At 37.6% G+C, this 25484-nt stretch overlaps 1 long non-coding RNA gene across 1 annotated transcript; it reads right to left on the bottom strand.

The window, feature by feature from the left end:
• Nucleotides 1-29: 29 nt before the first annotated feature.
• On the bottom strand, nucleotides 30-25436 carry LOC118987938 (uncharacterized). The gene is made up of 3 exons (XR_005066684.1): nucleotides 25305-25436; nucleotides 24601-24845; nucleotides 30-1197 (listed from the first exon to the last, which is right to left on the bottom strand). It is a non-coding gene; the product is annotated as an uncharacterized LOC118987938 (long non-coding RNA).
• Nucleotides 25437-25484: the final 48 nt, after the last annotated feature.

Here is a 25484-nt window from a genome sequence, read left to right as displayed (position 1 = left end):
TTGTATCTTCTTCAATGAATGTCTCTATTTTTCATAGTATGTGGCTGGATACTTTCTGGACAGACCTATATATTTGTGTATTTGTTTGCACAAATACATGGGAAATATCTGGAAGAATAAATGAGAGAGAAGATATCACTGATTACCTCAGAGTGGGGAGGGGGCACTTCAGAAAGAGAAATTTCTCTTTTATGTATTGCTCTTTGTATGGTTTGAAAGTTTATGATCATTTCTTATTTTCTTAAGGTAAAAAACTGACTTTTTCCAGTAGAACTAATGATAAAAATTAACAAATGACAAAATTAACTAATGATAAAAATGATCAAAATAATAGTAAGGAAACCAGGGCAAGAGTCAACTCTAATATTATTTTTAAATAAATGAGCACACTAAGGAACTTCCAGCACTTAAGACTAAAGGTCTGTTTGGTGTCTGCTTCACCATAGAAACACATCAGAATATCTAGCCTAAATGATAGCGGATATAGATGCTGTATAGTAGGCAGGTTGTATCTTCCCCTGAGTACCCTCTCTCCCTAAATCAACTATCTCCACTAGTCTACTCTTCACTCTTTGGACTGCTTAATGACTTTTGTTGCCTAAAGAAAATTTTTTCCAAAAATAATCATATAGAACCACACAGTACCACCACCATTCAAGTCAGTGGCAGATTACTTTACAATCCAAGAAACTTCAAAGATCCCTGAGTTCATCAATTCCATTTTACAGGTGAAGAAACTGAAGGCTGAAGGGTTCTCAGACTACGCAGCTACCCAGTAAGGGTCCTGATTAGAACCTGGGAAATTTCCTGATATTCCTGTGGTGAATAAAGATGGGAAGAAAGCATTAGTTTTATAGTACCTAAACAAATTAATTAGAGAAAAAAACTGACTAGAAATGGCTTTTAATGGTATTTTCAAGACTTGGACAGAGGCGATTGAAGGGAACAAGAAGACTGCGTAAGCAGAGAAAATGAATAGAATTTGGAATAAGGAAAGATGGGAACAAGTAGGCAATACGTTTACTGGTGCACACACTGTCCTTAACTGTCTGGAAATTAGACCATGAAGATTAGGGCCTCAAAGCTGAAAAATGAAAACATGTATTGCTGCGTGTTGCAAATTGGCTTCTCTTCTTCAGTTCCTACAATCATTTGGAGATTATCTTCTAAGCGAGGACAGCAGGGAGGCAGCCAGTCCTGGATAAAAGAAAAGGGGCCATTACTCTTTTGAAAAGGAGGAAACGCCGAAGCCACTGGGATAGAGAGGAACACTGCCACCTGCTGAAGAGTAGAAGTCAATAAAAATGGTGCTGTGCCTAGATACAGCATCTCCATCAGGGTTCAAAATCAGTTAATCTATTTGCATTCTGAGCAGGCCAGTGCAGAAAGTTTAGTTCTAGAATCCAACAGGCCAGTCTGTGCTGGAGAAAAGTTGGTGTGTCTCTGGTGTGAGGGGATAGAGGTCTGCACCCTGCTTCCCTTCTTCCATGTGTAGTTGTGCCTATGGGCTCTGAACTGTTTTCTCTAAACCTAAATCTCAAAACGATAAAATATACCTGGATAAGATAAAAGTGATATGAGAAGAAAAAGCAATACAAATAAGTTTATTTATGTAATATATACACATGGTCTAAAATGCCCAGTGGTCTAAAACAACTTTTTCCCAGATTAAAATCTTTTTTCCTTTTCCCATTTCCTCCTCTTCTATTCATACACAAATATACATACATACAAACAAAAAACAATTGCAAAGGAGAGCTGGGAGAGTGTTGCTGATTCTTTGTACAAAACCTCAGTCTTTCCCCTCTGCTCTGGTCTGAATGTTTGTGTTTCCCTCCTCCCCCAATTCTTATGTTGAAACTTAACCCCCAGGGTGATGGTATTAGGAGATGGGGCCTTTAGGAGGTGATTAGGTCAACAGGGAAGAACCTTCCGGAATGAGATTAGCATTCCTATAAAAGGCTGGTGAAGCTTGTTTTCCCTTCCCCGACACCATAGGTGGCCCTCACTAGACATAGGAACTGGTGATATAGGCACCCTGATCTCACATTTTCACCCTCGAAAACTGTGAGAAATAAGTTTCAGTTGTTTATATGCCACTCGGTACGTGGTATTTTGTGATAGCAACCACGGAACGCACTAAGACATTTTTCTTCCATCCATCTTTCTAGTCATGTTTTCCCTGTCTTTTCTTGCTGTTCTCTTTCTTCCTGTCCTCATTTTCCTCTTCCTCACCTCTGCGTTTCAAGAATCTCCTTATTAATATACAAGAAACTGATATAGCTAGGAACCCAGGTGGGAAGCTGACATTTAAAAGATAGCCAAGTTACACAAATTGTATGTAACTTGTGTTTCGCACAAATTGTGTGAAGCTTCAAGGGCCACAATTCACATCACATGGGATGCTCTTTCATGCTTCTTTTATTTTTCAACTACATGAATGTAGTATCTTTAATTTATATTTAATTTTTAAAAGCCTATCCTTAGTGGCTGAGTGGTGGGCCAATATTTAATTCTATGGTTCCGCTTAATAATACAATAAAGCAGTTCTAGACCCTGCCCACTTATGTTTCTTATTAACAATGTCTTAGCATTAATAAAATAGGTTCAAAAGATACTGTCATTGTGATTTAGGTTTTCTGTCATTTAGGAACATCAGAAAGAACACCACAGATAAACCTAACATTGTCAGACCTAGCTCAGAAGAGAATTTTATCTTTTCTGAATACAATAGATGAAGAGTTCTCTTTTGTGGGTTTTTGCTACTTAATTATACTTCAGTGTTTTTCATTTCTTTTTTTTTTCGATTTTTATTTATTTATAGAGAGGGGAAGGGAAGGAGAGAATCATCAATGTGTGGTTGCCTCTCACATGGCCCCCACTGGGGACTGACCTGGCCTGCAGCCCAGGCATGTGCCCTGACTGGGAATCAAACTTGCAACCCTTTGGTTTGTAGGCCTGTGCTCAATCCACTGAGCTATACCAGCCAGGCTCATTTCTTACAAGACATACAAGTTTTATATTTCAGGAAACCCTAGAGAAAAAGGATGTCTGTAAACAAAGATCATGGAACTTAAAAATTAATTTGGGAAAATATCAAATCTTTAACATAAATTTCATGAAGCCAGGGAACTGGGAGGAAGCTAATGGATATATACAGTGTACTTTCTAAGAGGAGAAACCCACCTCATCTACCCAGCTCTGAGCCACAAGCAGTTTTATCTAAAATTTCTTTTCTGGGCATAGCACCTTTGTCCTGGCTGCTTCCCAGAGTGCACCCCAGACTTCATTAGCTATTACAGCTCATAAGACTACCCTTTTTCTAAATCACCTGTTGATGTAGACTAAGCATGCCCACTAAAGAAAGCGATAAATAAATATATTTCCAGAGGTTGTCACAAAGCAAATTATAGAAAGAAATCAAGCATCTCATAGAACTCAGGTGGGTTACTACTCATTGGTCACCAGTTATTTAAATGAAGTGACCATGGTCTTTTCCCAAAGTTAGAAAACTGCAATGACTTACACAGACAGAGATTCAGAGGAGTTTCTCCCGAGCCCTTGAGAGATCAGTGGTGCCGCTCAGTGAGTCAACCAGCTCAGGAGACTCAACAGTAACAGCTCTTCTACTTGAGTATAGACCTCAGAGCAGTCGTCTTCAAACTCGAGAACTGAGTCACTCAGAGACTGTTAAGGAAACCATTTCACGTTTATTCCTTCTCCCTCCTAAATCTGATTTACCCGAGAAGCAGTGTAGTTGAGTGGCCCCTGTAGTTCCTAGTCCACATCTCCCCCTTTAAAAGTCAGAGGTGTGCCTCTCTCCATCTGAATGCTAAGATGATGTACTGCCCCAAAGTGTAAAAACCTGCAAGGAGCTAAAGACACAGTCTGAAATAATGAGGTTGGTATTGAAAAGCTGAGTGATGCTACTGAGTAACAAACTCTTTTGAAAGTTACTATGTCTGATATTACTAGCCTTCTTGTAAATTGAAGGAAAACCTAATCAAATGGTCCATGCTATATCCTTAAAAATAAGTTTAACATTACTAGTTTTCTAATAAATTAAAGGAAAGCTCATTCAAATGATCCACTGACAAATCATTAAAAATAACTTTAACATTACTAGCTTTTTAGTAAACTGAGAGATCTGTTTAAATGGTCCACTGATAAATCATTAAAAATAAGATCACTGAGTAATGTATAGCATATAATTTGGAAAGTTTTCAAATAAATAAGTGACATCACTAAAGCAGTTCCCTCCAATTGATACCTACTTACGTATGTAAACAATATTTCTCAGTGTTTACAGTGCAAAGTAAAAAGTAGAGATAAACTGATGCTGGGCCTCTCTCCAAGAAATAAGGGAATTCCTTTGTGATATACAAACCAATTTCTTGGTTTGTATATTGATTTCCTTTCATGTTAAATATTTGTCAATATTTAAAAGTATTTAATTGATCAATTATGAACTAGGAATAATTAATGATAACTCAATTGAGAAAAATCGAGTTAGAAGGAATGTGGTCTAAGAAATTTTACATAATTTAAATTTCTAAATAAAATTTGTTGCAGGGAAATATGATAGAGTGGCTGACAAAAGATATTCCCACATAATGTACTCTAATTACATTTAGATAATCTGTGGCAGAAATGGAAAGAAAATTCAGGTCCAAAAAAAAAGGAGTGACATAGAATTAATTTCCCACTGCAAGACAAGAGCTTGTTCATGTTGTCAATGTTCTGATGGGTAATGGAGAGTTCAAATCCCTATGGTCTTTATAGTCTATTGGACACATTTAAGAATTCTACTCTTAAATGTTCATGTTTACATTGCAAGGAAATTATTTCCTTGATAACTACATAAATTTATGCTGAAAACATTTAATTCTAATTATAGAATATACAAGAAGAAAATGTTTTTCTAAATTATTTGCTAATGAAATCTTTAAATATCCTACTCTAGTGGAACTTTCATACATGTGCATACAAAAACATACACACAAATGTTCATGGCAACACTATTTGAAACAGCAAAAAGTTACAAAGAACTTATTGTCCATCCATATAGATAAAGAAAATGTAATATTTTCATGAGATGGAATATTATATACCAGTTTGGAAGGAATAAATTAGATCAATTTATCAACACAGAAATATCTCAAGATTTACCAGACCCTAATTAAATCTGATCCTCACAATTACAGGGTTCATCTTCCTCTCATATCCTACCCTCTCACAACAAGGAAACCAGTCCAGGAAGCAGGAAGTCCATAGGCTGTGTGACATCACCCAAACTTTGGCCCTGAAGCAGAGAACTTTGAATGGGTGTGTGATCCCACCATATCACACACAGTTATGATCACAAACACTCCATGGCTGTCTGGGGCATTTTAATAACTACCCCAGCTGGGAGTGGGAGGAGATTAAAAAGGTCAAGATCCAACGAGAAGGAAAAAGATTTCCTTATTTATTTGAAATTCCTACTTGTCTAGAAAGAGGAAGTAAAGTGTTTATTTACTTTTATAAGAAGAATGGATAGAGGAAATAGTAATCTAGCAAATATCCAATGCTGAGATAAGCAGAAAGTGAACTCTTAGCAAGAAATTAAGTATATAATAAAATCAGCACTCAGGAGCTTGTTTCTATAGGAGAGCAAAATCCATAATGCTCAGGGGCGACAAGAAGTTGTAGCCCATATGTATGAATTTCAGTTTTCTCTTTCTGTTTAGAGAAATCTACTTAAATATTTGAAAACTTTGAAAATTAAAGTCTGTTTTCTCACTGAGCCCAATTTAAAATTAGTGATAACATAAAATGGGGAGATAGTAAGAGCAATAGTGATAACTGGTGATGCCTATTATCACTAACATTTGTTGATAACACTTAAAAGTGTATAGGGTCATTAAAGGGCATATCTGAAATCTTATGAGGACCCCTGACATGTTTATACTTTCTCTCCTTGGTCTCTGCAAATATGTTTCTATAAGGACAGCCTGGGTGAGCATTGTGATTCACGTGATAATGAATAATTATTGATTACATACATACTGCTAAATGTACTACAGAAATACATCTCATGTATTGCTCACAATTTGACCCGAGATGGCTTCTCTACCACGGGAACTGAAAACATCCCTCTCCTATAACATTGGAAGCATTGTCATTTCTGCAGTTTTCTACCTTTAGGAATTTCTCCCTAAGGTTCCCAGTATTCTGCAAATACTCTCCCAGCAGATCCTTCCTGTCTGTCTACCAGACATGCCCACGCACATCCAAAGCTCCCCAGTGAAGTAGCCTCTACCAGCCTAAGGCCATATTGCCCTGAATTCTCTGACCTCATCTCACACAAGTACCTCTACCAAAAAGGGAAAGGAAATGTTATCAAATTGATTTTATTCATTGTTCTTCATAATGTGTATATCAAAGGAAGATGCAAGGTGATAACCCTGGACATCAAATGAAACTGGGTTGCTATCTGTTGGTAAATATTTCCAACTTTTTGCTTCATTTAATACTTTCCTGTTACTTCATTCTTCTCTTTGGAGCACAGACTAAAGCATTTCTTGAGGTAGTTTGTACAAGACACTTCATCTGAGTCACTTTTGCTTCCTTACACACTATTCCCCCCCTAGGGGAATAGAAAGGTACTTAACTATGAAAGAAAGGTACTTAACTATGTGTATTCACATCATAAGTTCCTAGAGAGCCTATTTAGCATGAAGGCTAAAAACACCATTTCTGGAGCCAGATTGTCTGCTTTCAAACTTTGCTCTGCCACTTACCAGTTGTGAAATCTTTAGCAAGTTATTTCATCTTTGTATTCCAGTGTCCCCATCTGTAGAATGGGGACACTATTAGTACCTACCTCATGGAGTTGTTATGAGGATTAAGTGAGGATTATATCACTTAGAACAAACCTGGCACACAGTAAACACTACAAGTGCTAGCTGTTGGCAGTTTTTGAGTATAGTTACTAAATCTTATTCCATTGTACTTTCCTCGTGGCCATCTCTGACACTTTGCATATTTTTGACATATGGGAAGCTTTTAGTAAGTGCTGTGAATGCTGAAGAAGTGTCATCAAGTGTCAGAGTACAAGTGTCATCAAGTACAAGATAGGCGATGATAGGATGGTAAGTATTCTCCTAGTCCTTTTAGATGTCCCCAATAAACAGTACTTTTTGAATAATAATATGTCTTTCATGGATATAATCTCATTCATACCAATGCTTAAGAGGTTAAGTAAGCTGCATTAGCCTCTGAGTCCCTCTAGAGTCAAAGCTTGGTAGTGAGTCAGTCCAATCACATTGACCTGCCACACGCTTCTCTTAAGTCACATGTCCAACATTGTGACATGAGCAAGAATGCACACAACCTTCTCTTTCCACCTATTCAAAGTTCTCTGTGGGGGTCAGGTTCAGGAGATGTCACCTTCCCCATGGACTAGATAGCTTCCTGGATAATGCCACTTACACATTAGAAGGATGCTAGTCCCAGCTGAACTCTGCAAATAGGGAACCTGTCGGCTTCCCAAGAACCAGCCTCATTCACAGTTGTCAGAAGGTATGGTAACACTTGGAACCAAAACTTCATCTAGACTGTCTAGTTGAAGCCCAGAACAACTCCTAACTATATCTCATTCTTCGATGCAGTGAAGCCACTCTCACTTCCCACTGAAGTCTTGGAGGTAAAACAACAACAAAAAAAAAACCTTTGTTCTTCTCACAACGCCTAGCAGTTTTTTCACATATCAGATAGACAGTCAAGTACTTATAAAGTCAATGACTAAAGGGCTACATGCTTTTTATTTTTATTTATTTATTTTTTTAAAAAGATTTTATTTATTTATAGAGGGGAAGGGAAGGAGAGAGGGAGAGAGAAATGTCAATGTATGTTTGCTTCTCGTGGGTCCCCTGCTGGGAACTGGCCTGCAACCCAGGTGCGTGCCCTAACGGGGAATCGAACCGCAATCGTGTGGTTCGCAGGCCCGTGCTCAATCCACTGAGCTACACCAGCCAGGGCTACGTGCTTTTTAAAATACATTCTTAAATATACAAAGATAACCTACCGGCTGGATATAATGTGATCCTTAGATAATATCACACATATATTACATTACATTAACATGTCATGTTATATAATCCTTTTCTTTCTATACTTTGTTCTAGGATATTATCTGGAAAGACTTTAATCACAATTTCCATCTTTTGTTTGCCAAACAAAACATTTACAGATGAAATGTCAGGCTTAGTTAGTACCCTGTGCCCCGAAGGGGAGAGAAAAAGATCTCTGAGGCCCCTTTAATTACAAAGTAAACAGAGTAATGCACCTTTTCCTCAGTAACAGCATAAATAACCAGAAGTCCCCAGAATGTGAACTCTTATTTTAGTTGAGATGAACTTTTGTTTTTCAAAGAAGTCTTGATAGAATTATCATTTTGTAATATTTCTCTTTGAATTTTCTCTAACATGGAAGTAGCCAAATCACGAGTGAGTTTTAATTTTACAAATTATCCTTATTCACTCTGGAACAATGTGATGCTTTAATAGAACTCTAGTGTGGGGGGAATTATTCATTTTGGAATTAGTAATAACCTTATTATTCTTAAGTGAGCCAGGCAGCATTAAGCCATGTCTTCTGGTCTACAGTGACAAAGGGAAAGCATGGCTCTCAGGAGGACGTTGCAGACGGTGGAATAGAGAAAGGAATGGAGCAAGCACACCAGGAAAAGATGGGAGACAGAGGTAGATGAAGGGCAGGGATTCCCCTCAAAGATCAGCTGCTTCTTTAAATCCTGCTCTACTGATGAACCCAAGTTCATAGATGTAAAAAAAAAAAGTGAAAAAGGAAAGGATGAGATGAAAAAGAATATTGGGTGAAAAGGAGAATTAGAAGTTTATTTGGAGGAGAGCAATAATGCAGAATGTGAAGTTGCCTTGGGTACCAAAGCTCGCTGATCTACTCGAGCCTTCAGCCCCCTTGAGACAATAGCCAAGTTCTAGCCTAGTTCCACTCCAATCATGAGAATCTGTTTTCCATTTTTAAATGATTTTATTTATTTATTATTAGAGAGAGGAGAAGTATAAAGAAAGGGAGAGAAACATCAATGTGTGGTTGCTTCTCGCACACCCCTAGCCCGCACCCAGGCACATGCCCTGACTGGGAATCAACCAGCAGCCCTTTGGTTCTCAGGCCAGCACTCAATCCCCTGAGCCACACCAACCAGGGCTGTTTTTCATTTTTGATGGTCAAGAATTACTAGCATGATTTTTATTGCTTTCATATATGAACTTATTTACACACTATGAACAACTCTACATGAATAAATATGATAACCTAGGTGACATGAACTAATTCCTTGAGAATAAAATACCAAAGCTCATTAAAAAGAAAGTGAATGGCCTGAAGAATCCTATAACTATAAGGAGATTGAATTCATAGTTAATTAACTTCTAGTTAATTTTTTAATTTTTTAAAGGCCTGTATAGTTACACTGTAGTAAACATTTAAAGATGAAATGGAAGTGGCCTTGGTGCTGGAGAACTCTGCAAAACAGCCTGAGGATTGGGTAAACTAGTTCATGCAGGAGCCCAGCGAGGGAATTGTCTTGGTAGATGTCTTTCTAGCCAGTACACAAACTCTTTCAGAAAATAAAAGAGACCGTAACATTTGCCAACTTACTTTTATAAAACCCTGATACCAAAGCCATTAAAAGACAGCATAAGAAAAGAAAACTATAGTTTAATATTTGTCATAAACATTGATATAAAAATCAATATCCTGGCTGGGTAGTTCAGTTGGTTGCAGCACCATCCTGATATGCCAAGGTTTTGGGTTTGATCATGGGTGAGGGCACAGATAACAATGAACCAGTCAATGCGTAAATAAGTAAAAAACAGATCTCTCTCTCTCTCCTTTGCTCTGTCTCCAAAATCAGTCCATAAAAGTAAAATATTTTTAAATCAAACAAAATCTTAGCAAATTGAATCCAAATGTATTTGAAAAACATTATCCATTATAACCAGGTGGGGCTTATCATGAAAAAGCAAGGCTGCTTCAATATTTGAAAAATTAGTCAGTGTAATCCACTATACTAATAGACTAAAGAAGAAAAACAACATAATCATATCAATTAATACAGAAATAGTGTTTGAAAAATTCTACATTCAAAATTTTAAAATTCTCACTCAGACGATCGTGGTTCGATTCTCAGTCAGGGCACATGCCTGGGTTGCAGGCCAGTTCCCTGCAGGCCAGTTCCCAGCAGGGGACGCACGAAAGGCAACCACACATTGTTGTTTCTCTCCCTCTCTCCTTCCCTTCCCCTCTAAAGATAAATAAATAAAATCTTTAAAAAAAAATTTTAAAATTCTCAAATAACTAAGATAAAATCTTTATTTAAAAAAAGCCCTGGCCAGTGTATTTCAGTTGAGCGTTGGCCCCTGAAGCAAAAGGTCTCCAGGTCAATTCCCTGTCAAGGCATGATACCTGGGTTGCAGGTCAGTCCCCGGTTGGGGTGTGTGTGAGAGGCAACCGTTCCATTTCTCACACATTGATTTCTTTTTCCCTCTTTTTCTCCTTCCCTTCCCCTCTCTCCATGAACAAATAAATAAAATCTTAAAAAATTATTAGATAACTAAGATAGCTAGTTATTGAGGGAACGTCCTCAATCTCAGAAAGGTCATGAACAAAAAGCCAAAATCTAGTATCATACTGAGTCGTGAATGACTAAAAGCTTTCCCCTTCAGATTAGGAACAAGGCAAGGATAACCTCTTTCACTGTTTCTTGATATTGTACTAGAATTTCTAGCCAGTACAATAAACCAAGAATGAGATGAAAGTTACACAGATTGGAAAGGAAGAAATAAAGATACCCATATTTGCAGATGGAATGTTTGAAACCAAAAGAAAAGACTGGAAAAACCTCAACCTCAAACTGAGTTAAGTCATAGGACATAAGGTAAAAACACAAAAATAATTTTATATCTGTATACTAGTAATGAACAACCAAAACTGACATTTTAAAAATATTACCATTTACAATAGTTACAAAAATACTGAAGTTTTTAGGAATAAATTTAACAAAACATACAAGATGTATATGATGAAAACACTAATGAAAAAATCAAAGAAACCCAAATAAATGTGTTCAGGAATGGACTCAATTTTCCAAACTGATATATAGATTTAACTCAGTTCCCTTAAATATCCCAGCAGAATTTTTGTAGATATAAGCAAGCTAATTCTAAAATTAATATAGAAATTCAAAGGAACTAGAAGAGCCAAAATATTTAAAAAATAGATTAAAATTGGAGGATTCACACTACCAGGTTTTTATTTTTAAAATATATTTTATTGATTACGGTTTTACAGTTGTCCCATATTTTCCTTCTTTCCTCACCTTTACCCAGCGCCCTACATTCCCTCTGGTAATCCCCATCCCCCTCAGTTCATATCCATGGGTCATGCATATATGCTCTTTGGCTACTTCATTTCCTATACTATTTTTAACATCCCCCCTGTATATTCCATACCTACTAATTCATGCTTCTTAATCCCTGCACCTTTTCCCTCATTCTCTCCCTTCCCCCTCTCAACTGGTAAAGATCAAAATGATCTCCACATCTATGATTCTGTTTCTGATCTGTTAGTTTTCTTTTAGATTCCGTTGTTGATAGTTGTAGATTTATTGCCATTTTATTATTCATAGTTTTAATCTTCTTTTTCTTAAATAATTCCTTTTTACATTTCACATAATAATGGCCTGGTGATGATGACTCCTTTAGCTGGGAAGGAGTCTCCTAGAGCACTCCCTTGTCTGGGAAGTGCTTTATCTGCACTTTGATTCTAAATGATAGCTTTGATGGGTAAAGTAATCTTGGTTGTAGGTCCCTGCTTTTCATTGCTTTAAATACTTTTTACCAGTCCCTTCTTGCCTGCAAAACTTTGTTTTAGAAATCAGCTGACAGTTTTATGGAAACTCCTTTGTAAGTAACTATCTGCTTTTCTCTTTCTGCTTTTAAGATTTTCTGTCTTTAACCTTTGACATTTTAATTATGATATGTCTTGGTGCAGTCCTCTTTGTATCCATCTTATTTGGGACTTTCTGTGCTTCCTGAACTCATATGTCTATTTCCTTTGCCAAATTAGGGAAGTTTACTTTCATTATTGTTTTCAAATAAGTTTCCAATTTCTTGCTCTTTCTCTTCTCCTTCTGGCACCCCTATGATTTGAATGTTGGTACATTTGAAGTTGTCCCAGAGGCTCCCTATCCTATCCTCATTTTTTTTGGATTATCTTTTCTTGTTATTCTGATTGGTTGTTTTGTGCTTTCTTATGTTCCAAATCATTGACTTGATTCTCAGCTTCTTCTGCTCTGTTGTTGCCCCCTATAAGTTGTTCTTTACTTCAGTTAGAATATCTTTCATGTGATTGGATCATTTTTATGCTTTTGGAATACCCAAAGAGTTCCTTGAGCACCCTAGAAACCAGTGTTTTGAACTTTGCCTCTGATAGATTGCTTTTCTCCATTTCATTTAGTTATTTTTCTGGAGTTTTGTCCTGTTCTTTCATTTGGGCCATATTTCTTTGTCTCCTCATTTTGGCAGCCTCTCTATGTTCGTTTCTATGTATTAGGTGGAGCTGCTTTGACTATCTGTCTGAGTAGTGTGTCCAAATGTAGAAAAGCACACCCATAAATTGGATGGGGCGGAGCCTTAGGTAATTGCCAGGGTGAGGCAACTCTGTGTGAACCAGGTTGATGAAGTATTAAATATGGTGTTGCCTCTTTGTACCTCTGTGTGGCAGAGGGCTCGGAAAAGAAACAATGACCACTGTGCCTGGCTTCTAGAGTTTTGTCCCAAGGGAAATTGTCTCCTGGTGCTCACCCTGATGCCAGATACTTCAGTTTCTCCCCGTGTGCCACTGGTGCCCTTCAAGCTACTGCCCCAGTGCTGCATCCCAGAGGGAGTGAGTCTGATTAATTCCTGAGTCTGTTGTGGTCCCTTTAAGAGAAAGTGGCTAAGAATCCCACAGTTTCTTCTGTTGCCCCAACCCCCACTGGTTTTATAGGTAGAAGATATGTGGGCTTATCTTCCTGGCACTGGAACCCTGGGCTAGGTAGTCTGTGTGGGGCTGGGATCCCTCATTCCCAAGATAAACCTCCTGAATTTTATCCACCACACATTGGTGTAGGACCAGCCCATTCTGCTTCTCTGCCTCTCCCACCTGACTGAATGAATGTGAATTCTTTAATTCCTTGGTAGTCAGACTCCATATAGCTCAATTTTCTGATGGTTCTGGGTGATATTTGTTTTGTAGTTTAGTTGTAATTTTTCTGTGGTTGTGTGAGGAGGTGAGCCATGTTTAACTATGCCTCCATCTTGACCAGAAGTAGATTTTTCAGTTGTACTATACAAGCTGGATTAACCAAAACTATGTGGCATTGGTGAAGGGATAGTCACGTAGATCAGTAGAATTGAACAGACAGCCCACAAACAGATCCATACAAATATGGCCAATTGATTTTTAAGAAAGGTCCAAACACTGGACACTTCTTCCAATAAGACTTAACAAATGTGCAACAGATATATGAAAGGATGATTAACTTTACTAGTTATCACGGAAATACAAATCAAAACTACAATGAGGTGCCATGCCACGACATACCTGTCAAGATGGCTATTATCAACAAGACAAGTAATAACAAGTACTGAAGAAGGAACCCTTTTCATTGCTGATGGGAATGAAAACTGGTTCAATCAATATAGAAAATAATATAGAGCCCTGGCTGGTGTAGCTCAGTGGATTGAGCACGAGCCTGCAAACCAGACAATCGCGGTTCAATTCCCGGTCAGGGCACATGCCTGGGTTGCAGGCCGGTTCCTTGCAGGCTAACTACCAGCAGGGGATGCACAAAAGGCAACCATACATTGATGTTTCTCTCCCTCTCTCCTTCCCCTCTAAAGATAAATAAATAAATAAAATCTTTAAAAAAAAAAGGAAATAATATAGAAGTTCCTCAAAAGATTCAGAATAGAATTACTATATGACCCAACAAACCCTCTTCTGGGTATCCACCTGAAAATTTTGAAGACGTTTGTTCATAGAAATATATAAATGCACATACATATCCTTGTATTCATTGCAGCACTATTCATAGTGTCCAAGACATGGAAAAAAAACAGTGTCCTTGGATAGATAATTGGATAAAGAAGCTGTGGTATATATATGCAATGGCATCCTATTCAGCCATAAGAAAAGATGAAATGCTGCCATTTGCGGCAACGTGGATGGATCTTTTTTCTTGACACTATTACAGATGTCTCCCTTTCCCTTTGCCCGCCTCTATCCATCCCCCACCCCCATCCATTTTCCCTTTGGCCATCACCACACTGTTGTCTCTATGAGTTAAGCATATATGTTCTTTGACTAAACCCTTTGTCTTCTTGCATCCAGTCCAGCATGGATGGATTTTGAGAATATCATGCTAAGCCAAATACGTCAGATGGAAAATGTCAAGAACCATATGATGTCATTCATATATAGGATATAAAATGGAAATCAGCATATGAACAAACAAGATAAACAAAAACTCATAGATACAACTGTATGGTGGTTACCAGAGAGAGTGGAAGATTAGAGGGAGGTGGTAATAGGTAAAGGGAATAAAATATAAATGGTGGTGGAAGGAGATTGGACTTGGAGTGGTGAACTCAAAATGCAATATACCTATTATGTGTTAGAGAATTGTACACTTGAAACCTATGTAGTTTAATTAACAAATGTTACCCCAATTAACTTAGTAACAAATTTTAAAAAAAAGAAAGGCCCAAAGAATAGTCTTTTCAACAAATGATGTTAGACACATTGAGCATTTACACACTTCAAAACAAAACTCAACCTAAATCTCACGCCTTCCACAATTAATTCAAAATATGTCATAGATCTAAATCTAAGATAGGAAACTATAAAATTTTCAGAAGGAACCTTTAGAGAAAATCTTCATGACCTGGGGTTAGGCAAAAAGTTCTTACACATGACACCAAAGACGTGATCCATAAAAGAAAAAATTGAAAAATTGGACTTGATCATAATTTAAAACTATACCAAAGAAACTGGCAAGAGAATAAAAAGATAAGTTATAGACTCTAAGAATATATTTGCAAATTGTACCCTGACAAACACCTCATATCTAAAATATATAAAGAATTCTCAAAAGTCAATATTAAGAAAACAAACAGTACTTGAACAAAAGTTAAATAAAAAAACTTTAAAAAAAAGAAAACAAACAACCCAGTTTTGGTTTTAGTTTTGGCTTGCCATGGCTGCACTCATGGCTATGATTTATTACAGCAAAGGATGCAGAGCAAAATCAACAAAGGGAAAAGGTGCACAGGAAAAAGTCCAGAGGAAACTAACCACAGGTGTCCACGAGTTCTTTCCTGGAGGAGTCACATGGGACAAACTTAATTTCTCCAGCAACAAGTTGTAACAACACTTATGAAGTGCCATCTGCCAGAAAAGCTCATTATAAACTCAGCATCTAAGTTTTTTTGTTTGTTCTATTTTTAATTGAAGTTATTGGGGCGACATTGGTTAATAAAATGATATAGGTTTCTAGTGCACAATTCTGTAATACAGCATCTGTTTATTGTACCATTGTGTTCACCTCCCTAAGTCATCTCCTTCCCTCACCGTTTCTCCCATCTTTCCACTCTTCTATGTCCTCCCAGCCCCTTTCCCTCTCTTTCCCTCTGGTAATGACCATACTATAAACCCAGTTTTAAAATGAGCTAAAGACTTAACAGACATTTCACCAAAGTAGATAAGTGGATGGCAAATAAGCTCCTGAAGAGATATTAATATCATTAGTTATTAGGGAAGTGCCAATTAAAACCACAATAAAATACCTATTAAAATACCTAAAATAAAAAATCCTGTTAATAATCAAGTTCTGGTGAGCACACAGAACAAATAGAATGCTTGTATATTCTCATGGAAATGCAAAATGTTACAGCCATTGTGGGAAACTGTTGGGCAGTTTCTCATAAAGTTAAAAAATGCTCTTATAGTATGACCTAGCAATCTCAGCCCCCAGGCATTTATTCTAAGGAAATAAAAACTTCTATTAACACAAAAACCCACACACAAATGCTTATAGCAGCTCTATTCATAATTATCAAAAACTGGAAACAACCTAAATGTCTGTGAATAGACTAATTGTGGTATATTTGTACAATGAAATACTATTTAGCAACAAAATTAATGAACTGTTGACATATATAACATCTTAGATGAATCTCAAAGTCACGCTAAGTAAAAGGAGCCAGTCTGAGAAGTTTACATACTGTATGATTTAATTTGTATGAGGTTCTAATAAAGACAAAACTATGGTGATGGAGAACAGGTTTAAGGTTGTCAGGGGCTGAGGAGGTAACTACAAAGAAGTAACACAAGGGAATTATTTAGAGTAATGTAACTGTTATATACTTTGATTGTGGTGGTGGTGATGTGAATGTTTTGTCTTAAAATTCACACATGCACATATGCACATATGATTTTACCATATGTTAATTTAAAAGTAAAACTAAAATATGATGTATATGTTTCAATATTTAAAAACAACTTTTATCAGAATAAGTATATATCAGAAAATCAAATTTCAGAGGCATTCGCCAATTCCTTCTCAACTGTAGAGTCAAAATATAAAATGAAACATTATTAGAAGACTAGCCTTGCTTAGAATGGAGTTACCTATTGCTTCCAGTCCACATTCTGTGTTCTCATACATCAAATGCATAGCAACTCAGAGGATACTCTCCAATGGTGATTTCATAAGGTTTAGAGGTTGTATATCCTCTAAACTAGTTAATCACGCTTTTCTCACTTTAAGGATCCCCAGTGGTCCATGTAACAGATGGGAACAGTTTGGAAACCGGGCACAATGAGTCACAGGCTCTGGAACAGGCAGCCTGGTTCAAATCCTAGCTCTCCCATTTACTATTTATTAGACTTTGAACAAGTTACTTAGCTTCTCTGTGCCTCAGTTTTCTTATCTGAGGATAATAATGGTACTTACTACATAAGTTTAATATCAGAGAATTGAATGAGGTAATATATGTAAAGTACTTAGAACAGTGAGTGGCACATATTAAACACTATGCAAATGTTAAATGGAACTGCACTGAGTCCTTGTCCATCTTCAGTTATGTTACCTTACAGGTACGCCATGTGACACGATAACTGATTAAATAATCAAATTATATTTGCACAACTCCAGTGGAATTTCACTAGTTTACTAATTAATACGATAAAGATATAATGGCAAGTTTCTGCACTTGAGTCTCTCCCTGAAAACTGTGCACAGGACTTCAGCTATAGCTCCAGTAAAGATAAACAGGCTTTAATTAATTTAGCAAATTTAATAGGTATCAAAAGAGTGGGTGCCAGGAAAAGGAAGCCAGCTAGACCCTAACTTGTGTTGCTAACCTATGGTACCCACGCTGATCACATCAGTCTTAAAGCACATATTTCATTCTAGGTTACATAGTTAATTGAGTTATATAGACTTAATCTGTGCAGCCCCATTGGCAAGAATGAGAACAGTAGGTAACAGTTCTAGAGGAAAGATTTAGGCTCAGGAAAAGGAAGAACTAACACTGAAGAGCTCTCCAAACATGACATAGGCTACCCGAGCAGTCAGTAAATTCAGTGTCATCAATGACATTGTTCAAATGAACAGGAATGTTCAAACACACTTACTGACTGGTTAGATAGTGGGACAATTATGATCATAGCAGCCATGATCATTTACTAAATGCTTATTATGTTTGTCCCGGGTTCTATATATACATTATTTTCAATCCTCTTACCAATCCTACAATGTAGCCTCTACCACCCTCTTTATAGGTGAGGAAACTAAGGCTCAGAAAGGTTAAATATATTGCCCCCAAATCCACAGCTACTAAATGGCAAAGCTGGAATTTGATCTACATTCTCTAACTCCATAATGTGCATATATTCTTTCTACAATTGCACACTGCCTCTGGTTGAAGATTCCATGACATTTAATATTCCTTTCAATCCCTAAAGAGTGTGGCTTTATGAAATTATCTCTTCATAAACATATCTAGATCTTCCCTAACCATTTCTATAACACTGGAGCAGCCGTCTATGTAATACTGGAGCAGCCGTCTATGTCAAGGGGAAAATGCATGTGTCTCTCCTGTATTAATGTTGGTTTGTTACTTCTGTGAGAGAGGGATGCGTTCCAAACTAACACACCACCTAGGATGTCAATAGACAATTGAATTAACAATAAATTGAACCATGCAGAACAGATAAGGAGCTTCTTACTCTTGAATTTACTTCCTGGAGAGTGAGTTTTTTTTAAAAAAGAGGCAAAATGGTTTTTTTCTCTCTTAATAAAAGTAGCAAATGAACATGCAAATAGTAGAGATAAATCTATGTCCTTACCTCCCTCCATTGTTCTTTGGCTAACTCACAGTTAAAACATGATTCATGAGAATCCATGTGGGTGTCTTCAGAATTTGTTACAGTAATTTCTCACCAACTGGGAATGGTGAGTGTTACATTCCAGAAAAGTGCAATGTTAGATAAAACCTTCATTGGCAAGTTCAAGGTTTCATGGAAAATATGTAATTTACAAGAGCGTACGACAATAAGAAGTGCCAATTAAGCAGAAAAGAATCATTTCCCTCAGTTGTTCATGAGATCATGTTTTGAAAGCCGTGATCTGCTGTAGAAGACAGGGTTTATTTTATATTAACCACACTTCTTTTTGTAAAGTTCTTGATGCAACCCTTTCTGTGTTGATATTTAATGCTTTCTTGCATTTGCTTTCTCATTTGTATCATTTTTGCAAGCCTTGGCATCATTCTTAGTAGCCATCTGGTCTTTCCAGAAAAGAAGGGCATGGTTTTTCTAGGCCTGACCTCCTGCTGTTACTCTACTCGGGCAGAGAGTAGCAGGCCTCCTCTCTCCACCATCTAACCATAGATCTGGGTAGGAGTGGGGACGAGAGCAGAGATAACTGTAGTTAAATTCTTTGAAATGACAACTTTTAAATCTTAGGCATAGAAAAATGAAACCACATTGTGACAAAACAATAAATGGCAAAATGATAGTTGACAAGGAATTACTATGTATATCAGGGGTGCCAAAGTCATTTTCAAGGGGGGCCACCTAGGCCTTGAGGTTGCCTCAAAGGGCCAAATGTAATTCTAGGACTGTATAAAGGTAACTAACTACCCTTAACAGTTAAGCGAGAGCTCTGCGCTGCCAACAGGTAGAAATAAGGTGCCAGGCGGGATAAAACTAGGTGGAGAGCCTGATTCAGCCCGAGGGCCTTGTGTTTGCCACCTGTGACATCTATCTTGTTAGAAATCTCCACTTATTAATACTGTATACTTCCAAACCTAGAGTTTGAATTTAGCATTCGTTTGTTGGATTCCAGAAGGGGGAAACAAATCAAAGTTCTCCCATGCTCAGGTCAGAAGGAACAAACCAAAGAATCATGAATTATGAAGTTGGCAGAACTATGCCAGTTTTAGAGGAGGAAACCTAGAGGCCACCTAACATGTGACAGGTCACAGAGTGGGCCCTCTCATTTAGAGGGCTGTAGAAATCTAGAATTTCTCAAATGCTGTCCTCAATAATCTGAATCTTGCATGCTTCAAACTATTTTGAGAGATTCCGTGTTTGTTCTTCACTTACCTGACATTCTGTACTTGGCAACACTTTTCTATGTTGGGTATTGAATCAGAATTTGAGGATAATCATTAAAATAGAGTATCAGAGACCCCACCCTCCTATGGAATGAGGAGGAGATGCTGGCCCCCTGCAAATATTTTTCATTTGTTGGCCTATGAGTGTGAGCTCATATGCTGGAAATCTTCATGATTCACACAACTGAAGATATATGCTTATTCACTCTCTTTCCCTAGCCCCCTCAAAAAAAACAACCCCAAAACAATCACTGTATTTCATGACTTTAGACTGTTTCCCTTTTACTTCTAAAATTTCCAAGGAAGTCTCCTTTAACCTATGAGAACAACGTGATAATGAACTATAGAAAGCTACTAGCATAAGTAGGATTGAATGATAGATAGATTGAAATGTGGAAGGTGAAACGCTGTCCAGCCAGAAGTTCAAGAATATCCTGAGAGAATTCCAACATCGCTTTTAGCTCCTTAAGAATAATTAGCATCTCTTTAGCTTTTTGCAAAATATCATAGGGAAAGAAAACACCCTTAGACAGTCAACCTCTTTGTCTCCTTTCCTTTACCATCCCCTTTTCTGATCTCTCCTTCACTTGAGAACTCAGAAGACATAAAGAAATGGGTGTGGGGCATGCCTCTGTCACTGGGCCTTACTTGGCATTGAAAGCTCTCAGAATGGTTCTGCTATTTAAAGTAATAAGCAGCAGACTAGAAAGTGGAAAGGTTTGTGAAATTCTATCACACATACCATTGTGAAGTTCAATGGGACTTTGAGTACTGCCAACTTAGTATTCTTGATGTGTTTCCTGCACTTCTATAACTCAAGTTACAGGCTTTGTTTTTCTCTTTTCTTTCATTTGTTCATTCATTCTTTCTTTTTTTTAACCCTTTTGTTTTTCTGGTTCCAGAAACGCTAACAATGAAAAGGTAGGGAGAGTGATTTTAGTGTTAGCTTGTTAATGCACTACTGCTGGGCCTCTCTAAAGGTGAGAGAAGTCTAGTAGATATTTCATCCTTAAATGTCTAAGAACAGAAAGTTTTGCCCTTGCCTGTGCCTTTGGAAGTTACATGCTCACCATTTGAATCAGATATATCATTTCTTTCGCTTAGCAGAACTCCCCCAATTTTGGGAGCATTTCCATGAGTTGCACATAGTAAATATTTTCAAAAACATGTGCTCAAATGAATTAAATTTTATATGACAAACAGCAATTCTGTTGTTATGATAGTCACATGTTTCCTTCCTCCCTATTCACATTGGGAATGGGTCCTGAAAGACCCTGTTAGATATGTCAGATCTGGGAGGAAATCATTTAATTATAACGTTTGTTAAGCCCTTCCTATGTCCTATGCATCCTCCTTTCTCAAACAGTTCACATCCAACAGAAGAACAGAGAAACTTAAACCCCAATTATAATTCTGTGAGATGACTCCTATGCCATTGCTAAGTACAGTGAATTATGGGGGCTAACAGAATAGACACAGCTTTTAAAGTACTTTAGTAGGCTTTGAAAATAAGAGATCTCAAATTTATCTTGCCCATTTTAGTTTTACTTATGCTTCAAGGTTACAAGTTATTCTGGCTAATTAAGAAACGGGGAAAAAGGTTTTGTGCATCTTAATTTTTTAAATGTGAAGCACAAGCACACATTATTTTCCAAATACTTTCAAGGGCATTTTTCTAGAATCAGGTAAATGAGAGCAAGCAAGTGACCTACTTACAGCAAAAATGCTGCAGGTTATAAGGATGGGAAGCCAAGTGCATCCTGGAAACCATAGCATCTGGTCTTGTTTTATGCTTCATCTATCAATCTGCTGTTACAGGAATTCAGAATTAATGTTTCAACTACAGTAGTGTTTCTTCTATTTTGGCTGATGAATTTATATCTTTGTTGTTCTTACCCACTCCCTCCCATCTCCTTTCCCATTAAAATATTTATTTTTGAAGCGACTATTCTTTCATCTGCTCCTTAAAACTTTTGCTAATAAGGCTATACTATAATAAGGTTAGACAGCTTCCCAAGCAATTCCCTGTTGTGATCAATCCTGACTTTCCACAGATGGTATCATTTGAACAGTATATTTTCAGTACTGTATTAAAGCAAAACAACAAAATATTGCGGACTTAAAATAAATATCTAAGTTCCAGAAAATGTTTATTGATAGCATAAACTGTAAAAAACATACGGCTGGCAGTAGGGCTTGAAAAAATTATGCAGCAATGTAAGATATGAATTAGTGCTATGCTGATAACACAAGAAAGTTACATATATGTTCATTTTTACACTCACTTTAAGTTACATGTAAAGTTTAAAGACAAAAGCTTGAAAAGTAGATTTACAACAATATGTTCTTTTAACTGTGCTACTATATCTTTTAGTTCTCTGTGCTTTTTATAGAATGGAGCTATAATTCATCTTTCCAATCATTTTACTCTGTTGAAATTTTAATTTTCCATTATTTTGGACTTAATTTCATTTTATTCTTTCAATTGGAGCTTCCAGCATTTAATCTTGCTCTTTCTCAGTGCTTTCATGGCTTCAGATACAGCTTCATATTCTTGCTTTACTTTCTTCTTCTTCCCGTTCTATTTAACTTGTTGAAATACTAATTAAGATTATTCTTTTCTGATGAAATATTTTTAAAAGAACCAAGGTTACCAAGTGCGTATTATACTGGCATAATTACTGCTATAGAATTTTACCTATTTGTTGAAGTTCTGCTCTTTGTAAATCACTGTCAAGCGAATAATTTCTAATGAGTAATGAACAGGGTCCCCAAACTTCAGATTTGCTTTTCCTTCTAAGTAGATTTTATTTCAAATCTCATCATGAGGCTTCCTTGCTTTCATTTCCAGATGTACCCCAGCTGGCTTGATGGTTGCATTGACCAGATAGGCTTTGGGGCCTGAATCAACAGAGATTTCTGTAAAAATACATCTGAAATGATAGCTGATTAGAGTAGGATTTGTCAAAGCGCGGTCCAAAACTGTCTTTGTCTAAATCACTTCAGATGTTTATTCAAAATGCAAGTCCCTGGGTCAAAACCTAGAGCGGTTAAATGGGAACCTCTAGGTGGGGACTTGGAATCTGCATTTGGCCAAGTTGTCCAAGTCTGTATAGACCCACTGTGGTATTTGAAAACTCCTAAATTTAAGGAATCCTTTCCCCTTCAGGGTCCAGTGCACTGAATGACATTGGCTGCAGAGTAAACTAGCACAAACAAAGGAGAATTTAGTTCTACGGGCTGGGGGGAGGGGGAAACCTACCACAAATGGCATTTAACCAATGCCACTGTTTTAAGTGGCATTGGTTAAAAATAGAATAATTATTTTTAATATCTTGATTCTATCACAGAGGAAAGGCCCAAAAGTCTACAAAATACCTATTGTTAAAATTTCCTGATTAATATTACACATAATGAATTATTTATTAAGCCCCTACTGTGAGCCAAATATGGTGTTTTGTGCTGCCAGGGATTATGTAAAGCTATCCTGGGATGAAAAGCATATGTTCACTCTGCTCTATTCTAAAAGAACCTACTTGATTTAGTGATTGCTAGAAATGAATATGAATGGTATATGGAAAGGCAGTAATTTGATGTTTTAGGGCTCAGACATAGGAGGTCTCCTAAGGATTTGCTAAATGAAAATTAGGTCCAAAAGGTATAGATAGGTGTTTGGTTTATAGACAAGCCACTGGGAAAGGAATGAGCAGCAGCATTTATTTGGATTCTTTATGGTCAGTGTTGATTACTTTATCCAACAATCGCCTTTCCTATGCAATCACACCCCAGTACTGAGCAGATGAATTGAGACGAGCTGCAACCATACTGGGAGTTCCACCTCACTCCACACCCCATTTAGGATGTCCCCAGTAGGCTTGCCTGAGATCTTCTCTGTTTTAGCATTGAAAGTCCTATGTTCCAGAAACCCCTGTAATGTCGACAAACTGGGAAGTTTGGTCACTGTGGTCCTTAGAGCAAATCAGGTGAGGTTCTTAGTTGACCCAGTTTCACTCAGTGAAGGATGAAAATCCACTACCACCTTGAATTTCTCGGCTCAGTTTCCTTACTAGCTTACCCTAAAGGGCACAAAACATAATGTTTTTTTCCTTCAGTGATTTCTACCTTTTAGCTCTGTCAAGACATATTGCCCTGAGTATCCAATGCAATGACTCAGATTGAGGATAATCTCAGGGATCCAGGAGAGAGTAGCTTCCAAGACTTCTAAAATGGCCTTACAGGCGGCTTGTGTTTTTTTGTAAACATTGTGCCGGTCTCATAACCACCCTGTTTTTCTCAAAGTTGTATCTTCATCTCTAAGTAATCAGTCTGAAATATTATACTATGAATATAGACACACATATAGACAAAAAGGCCTGCTTGTAAAACATTAACCGCTTAATAGTAAATTCCATTCTGATTCTTGTCAATGACCCCAATCAGTTTTTAAACATTCACATATCCCTTTCATTCCATCCTTACCCTTTAAAACCTTATGCTTTTGTTATTTCATGGTTTTACCTCTTTCACCTAGATTTTTATATTTAACTGGTATTAAATTACTATCTCAAAGAGAATATGTAAAGTGTGGGGTTTCAATTAGATCTAGGTGCCAAAATGAAATTTTGCCCCTTACTAGGTGTATAAATTTAAGAAAGTTTACCTAAGTTTTAAAATTTGCCCATCAATAAAAAAGCAGAAAATAAAAGCAATTTTAGAAGATTGGTTTTTTTTTTTTTTAAGGAACGGAGATTACAGATTCGAAGCATATTGCCTAACATCTAATACTGACATTCAATAAACTGTAGCTATTACTCTCACGACAGTATCACAAGCTTGCAACAGCAGAATTCACTGTACCCAACGATCAGGTTGCCGAATTTTAGGCAACAAAGTTGATGCCTAAAGCAGAAAGGCGAAAGCTGCCTTTTCTAATTAAGATAAAAGGGGAACGCTCATCACTTCTGTTTCACGGCCTCTATCTGAAGAAGTGATGATTCTTTTATCTGTGTCTAATGTCGTTTCGCCCCCTGGCAGTGTGTTCAGGAGGCACTGGCTTTCAAGTTTGCTCCCTTGGGACTTCTTGTGTCACGTCTCATTCTAGAAAGGGGAAGGGGTAAAGAAAAAGGGAAGTCACCGAAATGCAAAACCTATCACCAGATGCCTTATTCGGTTCCAACTACCAGGCCTGCTTGGGTGGGCTGCACAAACGTTTCTCTACGAGATTGTCAGGCTCCACTCCCAGGTGTTTGTCAGCGCCGATTCGGGGGTGGAGGATAAGTAAGCTCACTCTCGATATTGAAAGGCAGGTGGTGAGGGTTGGCCATGCGTGTCAGTGCTTTGGCCGAGGGACAGAACAGCAGCGTGACGGTTTGCATGAGGGGTAGGAGAAGGAACAGCGGGAGCAAAGCTGAACCAGGAGTCAGAGAACTTCTTTGCGGGGGGCACACAGCATTTCTCTGCACTCTCAAGAAGGTTCCCCTACTTGTCAGTGTTGCGCTGCTAGCCCATAAGCAGGGCAGGGACTTTGTGCGACAAGCGCCTTCCCCAATTCCGTACCTGAAACTCAATAGCTAAACTGAGAGCCTCGGCGAATGCTGCGGGCAGACAGAGGCACCGGCTTCGCGGAAAGCCTCAGCCCAGGAGATAGCAGGTTTTGCAGTTGGTTCCGGGCCTCGCTCCGGCCCAATTCTGGAACCAGTTCTGAAACACGGGGCATAAGCTTAACTTGCCCACAGA

The sequence above is a fragment of the Sturnira hondurensis genome, unplaced genomic scaffold (genome assembly GCF_014824575.4).
Source record: "Sturnira hondurensis isolate 20B ecotype Veracruz unplaced genomic scaffold, ASM1482457v3 Scaffold0005563, whole genome shotgun sequence".
NCBI lineage: Eukaryota > Metazoa > Chordata > Mammalia > Chiroptera > Phyllostomidae > Sturnira > Sturnira hondurensis.
This window is presented reverse-complemented; position numbering and strand designations above follow the sequence as displayed.